This window comes from Schistocerca nitens, chromosome 10 (assembly GCF_023898315.1).
Source record: "Schistocerca nitens isolate TAMUIC-IGC-003100 chromosome 10, iqSchNite1.1, whole genome shotgun sequence".
In the NCBI taxonomy this organism is placed as follows: domain Eukaryota; kingdom Metazoa; phylum Arthropoda; class Insecta; order Orthoptera; family Acrididae; genus Schistocerca; species Schistocerca nitens.
In genome coordinates this window covers 49,353,928-49,367,569 of record NC_064623.1, presented here as the reverse complement: position 1 = coordinate 49,367,569, position 13,642 = coordinate 49,353,928, and positions in this window count along the sequence as shown.

Genomic DNA, 13,642 nt, shown 5'->3' with positions numbered 1-13,642 from the left:
AAAATTAAGATTTTAGTTCATTAAACTGGCCGAAAATTTTAATTTCCAACTTATTTATTATTTATTAGCAGAACTCGTGGTCAATAAGATCGCAAAGTTACAGTGTTGAAGTCGCATCATAAATGCCTTAACAGTAATTAAATGTGTGACGCGACTTTTCCGCCACGCCCACGTTTTGAAGCAAGGCCGGCCGGGGTGGTCGTGCGGTTCTAGGCGCTTCAGTCTGGAACCGCGCGACCGCTACGGTCGCAGGTTCGAATCCTGCCTCGGGCATGGATATGTGTGATGTCCTTAGGTTAGTTAGGTTTAAGTAGTTCCAAGTTCTAGGGGACTGATGACCTCAGATGTTAAGTCCCATAGTGCTCAGAGTCATTTTATTTTATTTTATTTTGTAACACCTCAGTACTAGCTCGGTCAACAACGATTACATGGATTACTTTCAAGCAAACTTATACAGAATACATCAAGAAGGTAGTGGTATATACTCTTTTTTACAGATCATCTTTGACTCTGTTCAGCATCTCTAGTCTCTAAACTCACTCATACGGAAACGATTCCCAGAAACCACATTTTCATCTGCAGCAGTTGCCAGAATTGCAATTTACGATGCAGTTTTTATATTTAATGAAGGGAACGTAGGGAGGATGAAGGTATTAGAGAGAATGGGCTTTAGGATAGAAAATTTCACTCAAGACATCTTGAGAAAAACAGCTTTACAACGTCTCTCTGCAGCTGAATAGTCAGTTGAAGGCCTGGTAAAAGAAGGAAGGCAGAAAATAAGAAACCCGAAGAGAAACCTTGACGAGAAGAGAGGACCTTCAATGAAAATACGGGGTCTACTGAAGAGGTGACATAAGATAAAACATTAGACTGAACTTTAAATTCCATTTCCTGAGAATTATGTTTTTTAAAGTTTGTGTGTCTTTTTCTCATAATCTATGAAGGCTAAAATTATGAAATTTTGTACACTTGTTTCTATAAAATGTTGTCTAAGGAGTAAATTTTGAAATTCTGAGTGTAGGCTGAGATACGGGGTAATTCTTGGAAATTTTCATGAATTTTGTATTATATTTACAAAATTATAATTAAGAATTATTAAAATTCACCTATTCCATATATTCAAAAAGTTCATGGGAGAGGCTTACTATATGCAAAGAGACTAATCAGAGAAAATTTAATGGAAATCTCTTGCATAGTTTCTGGGAAAAAGATACATATATTATTTTTTTTAAATAAAATCTTTAATTTCAATAAAAACGTTATATGTACGGAATCCAAGAAATTTATGTTAATTGCATGTAAAGCATGGTACAAAATTACTTTCCCGTATTTTCAAAATTATGGATTTGGTGCATTTTTTAGATATTGCATGTTTTTCATGATCGTAGCCCCTTAAGAGGTATAATGTTAGGCCTATGTGAAATAACTCACATTCGGGAAGACGACGGTTAAAATGCACGTCCGGCCTTCCAGATTAAGGTTTTCCTTGATTTCGCCAAAATCGCTCCAGGCAAATGCCAGGATGGTTCCTCTGAAAGAGCTCGGCCGGTTTCCTACCCCAGCCTTTAAACATTCCGAACCTGTGCTCCTTCTCTAACGACATCGATGTCAACAAGACGTCAACGCTAGTCTTTGTCTCTCTCCTTTGAAGCGTTTAACATACTAAGTATTACAGATGAGAACTGTGTATGAAGCCTCGCAGCGCGCAAATTACGCGACATTATTCTCCCAGTGTCTGTGAATGAGAGTACTTAGGGAGTACCAACAAGCTTTACACACAATTTCAAACGTTTAAGAACTTTTGATACCTCGCAGTCCCCTCTTCTTCTTCCCCGCCGCCCCCACAAATGATGAAAGGGAAAAAAATTAAATACATTCCAACATACCAAAACATTAAAACTGACATTTACAGTGACATAATGCGTTTATAAATAGAAATATACCAGTAGTGGACAATGCATTTAATTCAACACTGCACTAGAAACAAGTTTTGTAATTATTAGTGTCGCCCTAGGGCGTAGCTTGTAGAGCAAAGTTTTTCGAAGGAGGGTTTAGTATTGGAGGTAGATACTCGGAGCTGTTTTTCTGTGTTTATCTGAGATTTGTCTTTTATCTTCAAAGCAGCGAACGTAGAAAATCTGGTTTCGTAAATATGGGATGTTGTAAATGATGCTAGTATAAGAGACGCTCTTTATTTACCTATCAGACCACTCCTTCCCAAAATTCAAAGAGTGATTTATTACTATATTGTCTTTTGATTTCGCCACTTGCCCTGAGGTCTGTGAGGCCACTTCTTCGGTAATTGACAGACCTTCCGGAGTATTTTCGAGGGCTATCAGTAAGACAGACAGCAACAAAAGAGCATGGATTCTGGTTTCGTCGATTTGGCGGATCGGTTTTACGAAATACCAATAAACTTGCTTATATCGGTAATTTGTAAGTTTTGGAACTTTGCTCCTTCAGAGTCAAACTATCCACAAAATACTTTAATATGGCCTACTAATACTAATGGATCAGTAGTTCCCACCCTTCCTTAATTAAAAATTACGATAAAATGGGCACACAATATTAAAGAAAAAATTAATTGATCTTTGCGCTCACTAGAAGTCCAATCGCAGTGACTGTAGCCGATAGTTCTTCTTTAAATGAAGTATTTTTAATCAGGTTATCCTCCATTCAGAGGCTCTTGCACGCAGCGACTGTTATATTGACTTGTAAATAATAGATTTCAGCTATCAGTCGTCCTTTTGAAATTTTATTGGCAGATCTAGATTTCAGCAAGAAACTAGCCATTCTCAATACTAAGAATACAACAGGTACATAGTTAGATGATGTTTGGTGCCATCTATGAACTATCTAGTAAATATGACGAACAATGTACTTATGTTTAAATAAAGGGATATAATATAAAAATAAATATATTTAAGCCGTATTAACCAATAGATGTATAGAGCATGTGTCTTCCAGTGTTTTTTTTTTTTTTTTTCTTTCGAATAACCCATTTGGAGGGTACGATGAATCGACTTTGGCTACTCTTCATTGTATTAGATTTCTTCAGTTTCCAAATTTCCTTCATCCTTTTTGAGTGTTGTTCCCTTTCTTCTTGAGTCCACTTTCGTCTAGTTATTTTCTTTCTCTCCTGAAATTCTGCCTTTTGAACTGCCTTTCTGAAATGTGTTCTGTTTTCTATTGTGTCTATTGTAACTCCAGCATTTTCAATGTCCTTTTCAGTCTCTATGACCCATGCTGGCTTGGATTTGTAGCTATTGAGTAATGTGAATATCCGCTTGGTTAGTCTGTTGTTATCCATTCTGAATATATGTCCAAAAAACTGTAGTCTCCTCTTCCTCATTACATCAGTTAGTTTCTCCATTTTCAGATATAGCTCTCTGTTTGGTCTTAACCTGTATTCAGCATTATCGTTTCTTCCAGTGTTTTATAAATTTAAAAAATGTTTATAAAAATTAAAAAAGTTTTACCCACCTGACGTAATTTAAATGTTTTAATAATAATAACGGACTCACAAGGAGTGAACATGGGAATTTTATTACTTGATGATAAATATGAAATAATTCGGACGACAATGTAAGAATTTTCCTTATGTTCCATTTTATGTAATTAAATTTGAAGTTGTTTACTTCCATTAAGGTTTGTATGTAGTTCACATAGATGGCGCCATGTAACCAACCGATGTTTTCTCCACACAGCCCGCCTTCAGCAAACATTAGTATTCAATGAACTGTGGATGAAGCGCGACCAGCAGGCATTACATGCATTGATCATAAATGATAGTGGTATGTAATATACAAACCATATGAGTTAAGCCATTAATTGCAACTTTTTTGTGACATAATCTAACTATGTACCTGTTGTATTCTTAGCACTGAGAATAGCTAGTTCCTAGCTGAAATCTAGATCTGCCAATAAAATTTCAAAAGGACGACTGATAGCAGAAATCTATTATTTATAAGTCAAGTATTTTAATTTCAGTGAGGTTTTTGTCAGCTTTTATGGAATTAGAAAATATCAGCTAGGCTCATAATCTTTATCGAATCGATGCTTTTATTAATTTCACGGCCGCCTGATTGTTAAATCACAATTAGCGCAATTTTCGGACTTCGCTCCGTAATTCTGCAGCATTAATATCTAAAACGGTAGTGTAGTGAATAAACTAGAGCCAAACGACACTCATAATTATCAACGAGACGAATCTATTGCGTTTTAAAGTCGGCCACAGTTAACATCACCTGATTATTCCTCTCATTAATTTTTATGAAAGGTGACTTTGAATACGTTGTCCGCTCCAATTAATGTTCAAATGGACTATTATTTTGGAGACCGGTATTCAAGTTTAATCTGGGCGACGTCCAACGAAACGGAAAGATACGATAAAACACACATTAAACCTTTTATCTACTCATAAAGACAAATATATTCTTTCATTTTTACTAACTATAAAATTATTTTTCATTGACCTATATGCATCTTTTATTGTCTCTGCTTATACTTTTCGTAGTAGCATGGTGACAAAATAAATCTATCCTGCATTATTGCGTTTGGAGGCTCTATTAAAAAATTATAGATCTATAATTTTTTTAGTAGAGCCCTCAAATATAATAATACGAGATATTTCCATTTTGTCGCTGCCCTACGACGAAAAGTATAAGCGGAGACTATAAAAGATCCAGAAAGGTCTAAGAACAATAACTTTATGAAGAACAGAAATATCTTGTTTTTGGAAAACGAGGTAAACTTCGTTGTCGTCGCCATCTATCAATCGACAGAATTGTAAGTGTACAAAGTTCACTAAAAGACAGGAAAAGAAATGCATTCTCTATAGTTTTCATCCAGTAAGTAACAACTTCTCATAATTTCTTAATTACAGTAATTGGATTATGTTCAGGTACAATAGTATGGTGCTCAACTCCACTGACCAGTTTTGATGTAGCAGGACGTGTAATTTGAAGGAATTTTGTGTGTTAAGCAGTCTCCTATACTCACGAAAAGCATATTGCTGTTTGATCTTATTTACTTGCGACAATGATCCCGTGGATATGAAAAGCTACGAAAAGTTGGTCTCAAAGCTATCCGCAATACGTCCAAGTAACTAACAGAGTCGTATTTTAAACCTTAAAGAACAGTAACTTCCTCCAAATTGTAATACGTCACCAACTGGTGCAGAAGCTGATCATTCAAGGAGGGAGCAACCGAAGTTCAGGTAATAGTTACGACTTAAACTAAAAATCTTAATCAAAAATCAATCTCGCACTCTCTCTCTCTCTCCAAATAGATATATAAATATTCATATTATTTAAAAAAATAGGTCATTTTATGAGGACATGATGAAAACGGGGTCGCGAATCCTGTAAGTTTCAGTAACGTTGGCTTACTACATTTTCATTGTTCGAGCTGTAAAACTTCAGCGTTAGGCATGAGGTTTTAATTTATAACTTTTTTACTGATAAGTCTATTCGAATGACACTTTGTAAATAGTATCCTAACATACCACTGAATGTAGCTGCTAAATTACATCGTTGTACGACACACGGTTCGGTACATATGACGCTTTGTAGATGGGAGTTGGATTCTTCAGGGAATGATTAGGGGTGGGGGTGGAGTTCTGGTGAAAGCTATAAGCACCTGTCACTTGTCGTGGGCGCGGCATCCCGTAGGCTTGGAGCGTACTCACCAAAGCAGTGGCGGCAGCGGTTGCAGTCCCCACGTGTCGCCCCGGGGTCTTCCAGACTGCCGACTGGCGGCAAACCTCTCTCTAGTCCACGACAGCTCCCCCCACCCCCGCCGCTACCACCGCCTACATTACTAGCCGACACTCTCCTTCCTATGCTACTCCCCCTCCTCCCTCAGCAGTTTCCCAATCACAGCAAACCTGCCCCGGGATACAGTGCGACTACGAAGAAGCTAATGAGCGCCTAGCGAACGATGAAAGGCGCTCCGCCGCCGGGAATCTCGTTAGAGTGCACCCGCACGTGCTGTTTTTAACGGCAATTTACAGCCTAAATAGTGATTCCGCCAACACTGCTGTACGCGCAATATTTCCGTATAGCTGGCCAATATCGCTGATAGAGCAGACACGTAACTGACAATGAGTGACCGAGGTTTTGCCGGCGTAGTCCGCTGATAGTGGGGTTGTACGGGTCATGTTTTACCTCAAATACACTACTGGCCATTAAAATTGCTACACCAAGAAGAAATGCAGATGATAAACGGCTATTCATTGGACAAATATATTATACTAGAACTGACATGTGATTATATTTTCACGCAATTTGGGTGCATGGATCCTGAGAAATCAGTACCCAGAAAAACCACCTCTGGCCGTAATAACGGCCTTGATACGCCTGGGCATTGACTCAGAGCTTGGATGGCATGTACAGGTACAGCTGCCCATGCAGCCTCAACACGATACCACAGTTGGTCAAGAGTAGTGACTGGCGTATTGTGACGAGCCAGTTTCTCGGCCACCATTGACCAGACGTTTTCAATTGGTGAGAGATCTGGAGAATGTGCTGGTCAGGGCAGCAGTCGAACATTTTCTGTATCCAGAAAGGCCCGTAATGGACCTGCAACTTGCGGTCGTGCATTATCCTGCTGAAATGTAGGGTTTCGCATGGGCCGAATGAAGGGTAGAGCTACGGGTCGTAACACATCTGAAATGTAACGCCCACTGTTCGAAGTGCGGTCAATGCGAACAAGAGGTGACGCGACGTGTAACCAATGGCACCCCATACCATCACGCCGGGTGATACGCCAGTATGGCGATGACGAATACACGCTTCCACTGTGCGTTCCCCGCAATGTCGCAAAACACGGATGCGACCATCATGATGCTGTAAACACAACCTGGATTCGTCCGAAAAAATGACGTTTTGTCATTCGTGCACCCAGGTTCGTCGTTGAGTACACCATCGCAGGCTCTCCTGTCTGTGATGCAGCGTCAAGGGTAACCGCAGCAATGTTCTCCGAGCTGATAGGCCACGCCGCTGCAAACGTCGTCGAACTGTTCGTGCAGATAGTTGTTGTCTTGCAAACGTGCCCATCTGTTGACGCACGGATCGAGACGTGGCTGCACGATCCGTTACAGCCATTCGGATAAGATGCATGTCGTGTCGACTACTAGTGATACGAGGCCGCTGGGATCCAGCACGGCGTTCCGTATTACCCTCCTGAACCTATCGATTCCATATTCTGCTAACAGTCATTTGATCTCGACCAACGCGGGCAGCAATGTCGCGATAGGATAAACCGGAATTGCGATAGGCCACAATCCGACCTTTATCAAAGTCGCAAACGTGATGGTACGCATTTCTCCTCCTTACACGAGGCATCACAACAACGTTTCACCAGGCAACGCCGGTCAACTGCTGTTTGTGTATGATAAATCGGTTGGAAACTCTCCTCATATGAGCACGTTGTAGGTGTCGCCACCGGCGCCGACCTTGTGTGAATGCTCTGAAAAGCTAATTATTCGCATATCACAGCATCTTCTTCCTGTCGGTTAAATTTCGCGTCTGTAGCACATCATCTCTTGGTGTAGCAGTTTTAATGGCCAGTAGTGTACATCGAAAGAACGCCTAAAAACAAATATTTTTATTAATGTAATATGGGATCTAAAGTTAATATTTTGCGAGTTGTTAACGTCTTTGTGTTTGTGTTTTCATGCTGTAGCTTGGGGTATCCGTCATTCTACGCGTCTAGCAGAGGGAGGCCGGTAATGGAGTGATCGAAGCATGTGGCTACCAAATCGCAGGTTCGCGTTCTATTCTTGGTCGTGGCACCTTTTTCCATTCCATATTTTTTTCGGTGTCTCTGGTAATACTCTGCTAATGGAATACCTTTCGTAAAAATGTTTTTTGTTATTTATTGACGCAAACACTGGTTTATGACACAGTCATAACCAGTTTCGACCATACAATGACCATCTACAGATTATAAAGGCGGCATACACTGTGCACAGCTTCATGCATTGACAACACATGACCTGTGTTCAGTGTATGCCGCTTTTAAAATCTGAAGATCGTCATTGTATGGCCCAAACCGGTTATGAATGTGTCATAAACATGTGATTGCGTCTATAAATAAACAAAAAAAAATTTACAGAATAATCAGTCACGCCCTCCATAGACAAAATGTCGTTTTTTCCAAATTCATTGCCTAGACAGGAATACCTTTCTTTGGCTTACTTTTAAGTAAAACATTAGAAGGTGTGATTAATAATCAAATAAGCATATGTAATAATCATCTTCAGGTTGAAGCCCTTTTGTCCGGATTTGCTTTAACAATATATATGTTTTTGAATAGGGTCTACCTTTAGCAAAACACGATTTTGTTTTTTATCCCAAATATGTTTCACTGAAGTTGCAGTATCATCAGTGGGATTTTATTTCATGGCTGTTAAACATAAAGAATGTTTTTTTTACTGTTACTATATACATGTAACTATTAGTCTTTAATCGGAATTACAGATTTTTGAAAAATACATAAAATTATGTTTTCATACCTTTTTACCACATGGTGTGGTTTTCCTGATTAATTAAATTTTTATAGTTCCTGTTTTCTATCACAGTTTGTCATCTGAAACCATATACAACTTAATATAGAAAAATTACTTAAGGAAAATTACGATTTGGAAACTGTTACGGGTATGCCTGAAATTAATTAATTCTATGAGGAAGGTTGCGCGCGCGCGTGTGTGTGTGTGTGTGTGTGTGTGTGTGTGTGTGTGTGTGTGTGTGTCTTTGTGTGTTGTGTTGTGTCTATTTGCATTATGTTACACAGCCATAACGTAAAAGCCCATTTGTTTCACAGCTAAAAGATAAAAGCCCACTGATGATGCTGCAACTGCAGTGAAACATGTTGGCGATAAAAAAAATTAAAAAGAAACTGTGTTTTGCTAAAAGCGGGCCCTATCCAAAAACAGAAGCATATGTAATGTATTGATGGATTCATCGTAATACATGACACACTACAGTAGGAACCTGCACAGTGAATGCGGTATCACCGAAATGCACCTGTCTTTTGTCACCGTGTTGAAATTTACTTTTTTCAACAGTTAAAGAATTTCATAGCGCTACTTCAAAACTATGCGAAATCATAGAAGAGGAGACAGTTGCAAGATAGAGCGGATGAGATAAATATTCACGGCTTGGACCATAACCTGTTACCCGCGCCTGTCTTCCAAAACTGGCTTTTATTACGCTTGGTACGCATCCAAATTTATTTCTGATAGATCTGCTTTCAACGACGTGGATCAGATATGTTTTCCAGGAATAGCGCACCGGAAAACATGTCAGATTTCGTTCGTGTGATGCTTGTGGCGTGAGAAATATTTATATTTTGACAGTTTATACGATAAGTTTCACCCCACTGATTGCGAGAACGCTCACGAATAGACGATCCGTCAGGATTATGCAGTAACATACTTTCGGTGTATTTTTGTCTATGGACCACGATGAAAACAATTGCCACTTCACTGCATATAATTATTTATTATTAATCTCACTTCCCGATGTCTTACTTTTAAAAAAAGGGGGAAAAAGGTATTACGATTATCAGAATTTTTTCAGATACACCGAAAAATATATCGAATGAAAAAAAGCCACGCTCAAGAATCGAACTGGGACCAGCGGTTTGGCAGTCAAATGCCTCGACTGCCCTGTCGCCGACGTCACTCTCCTACACGTAGAATGACGGATATCTCAAGCTACAGCATGAAAACACAAAAACACAAAAACTCGAACTTATTAACTTCGGACTCCATGTTACATTAATAAGTAATATTTCTTTTTAGACAGTCTGTCGATGTACAGTATTGAAAATACGATTTTCCGTTAACAACTTTGGATCTCGACTTTTTTCAAAACCTATGGAGTATGTATCTTAAAGCCGGAACACTTGTCTCTCTACTTTCAGTCTGATCGTCATTGCAAAACTTGGTGAAAATCGATGATTCACACACATATCAGACCTTCCTCTTGTGAGCGAAAACAACATCGTTTGCTCACGTGCGTTATAGCCACTAGGTTTGTCAGTTGTTTGTAATTGTTAGTTTGTTGTGTGCGGCAATGAAGAAGCGGCTGCACTAGGGAACTATGATTTTCATAAGCACAAGTCATCTGCAACCTTTGTTATGGTGAAACTATATCTTTATATTTTTTATTAAACACTGGCCTAAAGAATTTTCCTTGCCAAAGACAACTCAAATTTTAACTAGTCATTTATTAACCACAATATACAATCCCAATGCAGTCTGACTGGTATACACTGACAACATGACTTCTAATAATTAACACAAAAGAATGGCCATGAATTGCAAGAAATCCTAACAGTAATACAAGTCAAAAAATATGAAATGAAAGAAATATGAAACTATCATCAACTCTGTTAATTGTCTAAACTCATTTCAGTCACGAATCCAGATAGTGCAAACCCCATTCTTTTTCATAAGTCACTTACCTCACAGAAAATCGTCTTAACGCGAACTATAGCAATTACAGCAAGTAGCAACAACAACGAGCTAAATAAAAAGATTCTAACTACTATAGACTCTAACTACTAGGAGGCATATGGGTAGCAAAAGAAAGATTTTGTTGAAGAGCAACCAATGTATTTAGAAAATGTTACCTTATTCATGCGACATCCAGTTCCAAAAATTATATAGTTGTCAATAATTCCACTACCCAAACAATAACAGCAAACATCTGTCCCCATACAGTTCCTTACGTATTTTCTTATTAACACATCATTTCGTCTCACTTTGCAATGCATGTCCTACCAACACAAAGTCTCCACTAAGAATATCATGTCCATAAACTTGTCTATCCACTTGCTAACTGTTAGTCTATCCAACCACAGAACCTCTTGCAGAGAGCGCAGAGCGCTGTCGGCGATATTAACACAGTCTAAGCGCTGCCAACATACAAACAGGCTACTTACAATGGGACGTCGAAAATAATGCAGCCTATGTAAACATCCCAGTCCGGAAAAGGGCAATTGGCTAGCTGTTGCCAGTGAGCTCGATTTCAAGCTTTGATGAAGCAAACAAAAATTCTTAAGTCTTCGAACCTGTGCCAAATGGAAGCCAAGATAGTGGCATAGGAGGAGCGGAAGCGCAAGTGGCTCTTCATCCACATGGTTTGCATTTAATGCCATGAGTTTCATACTATCTCGAGACGTGCCTGAAGCAAGCATTGATAGTGCAAACTGTGGTACGTGCAGTGAAGAAAATTTAAACATGAGTGTAAATTGTTGTTCTACACCACTGGCCATTAAAATTGCTACACGAAGAACAAAAGCAGATAATAAACGGTATTCATTGAACAAATATACACTCCTGGAAATGGAAAAAATAACACATTGACACCGGTGTGTCAGACCCACCACACTGCGAGAGGGCTGTACAAGCAATGATCACACGCACGCCACAGCGGACACACCAGGAACCGCGGTGTTGGCCGTCGAATGGCTCTAGCTGCGCAGCATTTGTGCACCGCCGCCGTCAGTGTCAGCCAGTTTGCCGTGGCACACGGAGCCCCATCGCAGTCTTTAACACTGGTAGCATGCCGCGACAGCGTGGACTTGAACCGTATGTGCAGTTGACGGACTTTGAGCGAGGGCGTATAGTGGGCATGCGGGAGGCCGGGTGGACGTACCGCCGAATTGCTCAACACGTGGGGCGTGAGGTCTCCACAGTACATCGATGTTGTCGCCAGTGGTCGGCGGAAGGTGCACGTGCCCGTCGACCTGGGACCGGACCGCAGCGACGCACGGATGCACGCCAAGACCGTAGGATCCTACGCAGTGCCGTAGGGGACCGCACCGCCACTTCCCAGCAAATTACGGACACTGTTGCTCCTGGGGTATCGGCGAGGACCATTCGCAACCGTCTCCATGAAGCTGGGCTACGGTCCCGCACACCGTTAGGCCGTCTTCCGCTCACGCCCCAACATCGTGCAGCCCGCCTCCAGTGGTGTCGCGACAGGCGTGAATGGAGGGACGAATGGAGACGTGTCGTCTTCAGCGATGAGAGTCGCTTCTGCCTTGGTGCCAATGATGGTCGTATGCGTGTTTGGCGCCGTGCAGGTGAGCGCCACAATCAGGACTGCATACGACCGAGGCACACAGGGCCAACACCCGGCATCATGGTGTGGGGAGCGATCTCCTACACTGGCCGTACACCACTGGTGATCGTCGAGGGGACACTGAATAGTGCACGGTACATCCAAACCGTCATCGAACCCATCGTTCTACCATTCCTAGACCGGCAAGGGAACTTGCTGTTCCAACAGGACAATGCACGTCCGCATGTATCCCGTGCCATCCAACGTGCTCTAGAAGGTGTAAGTCAACTACCCTGGCCAGCAAGATCTCCGGATCTGTCCCCCATTGAGCATGTTTGGGACTGGATGAAACGTCGTCTCACGCGGTCTGCACGTCCAGCACGAACGCTGGTCCAACTGAGGCGCCAGGTGGAAATGGCATGGCAAGCCGTACCACAGGACTACATCCAGCATCTCTACGATCGTCTCCATGGGAGAATAGCAGCCTGCATTGCTGCGAAAGGTGGATATACACTGTACTAGTGCCGACATTGTGCATGCTCTGTTGCCTGTGTCTATGTGCCTGTGGTTCTGTCAGTGTGATCATGTGATGTATCTGACCCCAGGAATGTGTCAATAAAGTTTCCCCTTCCTGGGACAATGAATTCACGGTGTTCTTATTTCAATTTCCAGGAGTGTATATACTGAAGAACACTGATTAATTGCATGTCGCCATTTTCTTGCGACACACATTTGTGAATACGCAGTGTTAAGTATTGCCATTTTAACTTACTGTAATAAACTTCATTAATACGACGTGCTTGAATTGTTGTCCAGCGACCCGAGGAACCAGCTTTCCTAGGCACCCTATATTAGACGAGTGGGCAGAACACATCATCATCATCATTGGTGAAAGAGGTCATCGAACTTCTGACGTTACCTATTTGATTATTTATAAGTAGTTATGAACAGCTATGCTGCTATAACACTCCCTTGGGGTACAACCGAAATTGCATTTACATCTTAAAATTTCTGATCGTAAAGAATGGTAAACTGAATACTGTTTCCTACGATCTCTTCAATGAAGTCACAAAGTCGTCTGATAATTCCGAACGCTCGCATTTTGTTCATTGGTGACATTTCCGGAACTGCGTAGACCAGTTTCTGGAGGTCAAGGGTCACGGCGTCGATCTCGGCGCCAGGATTTAGTGCTTTCTAGGTTTCGTGGACGAACAGAACGAGCTGGGTTTCATTGTTCCGATAAAAATAATAGGAATAAGACGCTGGCGCGCTTATACGAAGGGGTCTCCATTCTTTCTTGTAATGACGATAATTACGGCTCTCTAAATTTTGAAGTTGCAGATGATGAAGTAAAGGCGAACCCGTGCTCTTCAAAACATCTGTATGTAAACAATAATCGCGGTAGTCGCTTTGTTTTCAGATATTTGAGCAGAAAAATGCCGTTTTCGGAATGTCTCGACAGATTATTTGTTTCACGAAATCAGATTATATTTTCTAATGCATGTATTTTGTTTTCTTTCAGGTGAGTTGATCTGCTGACACTCATTGTTGCTGTTCCGGCGTCG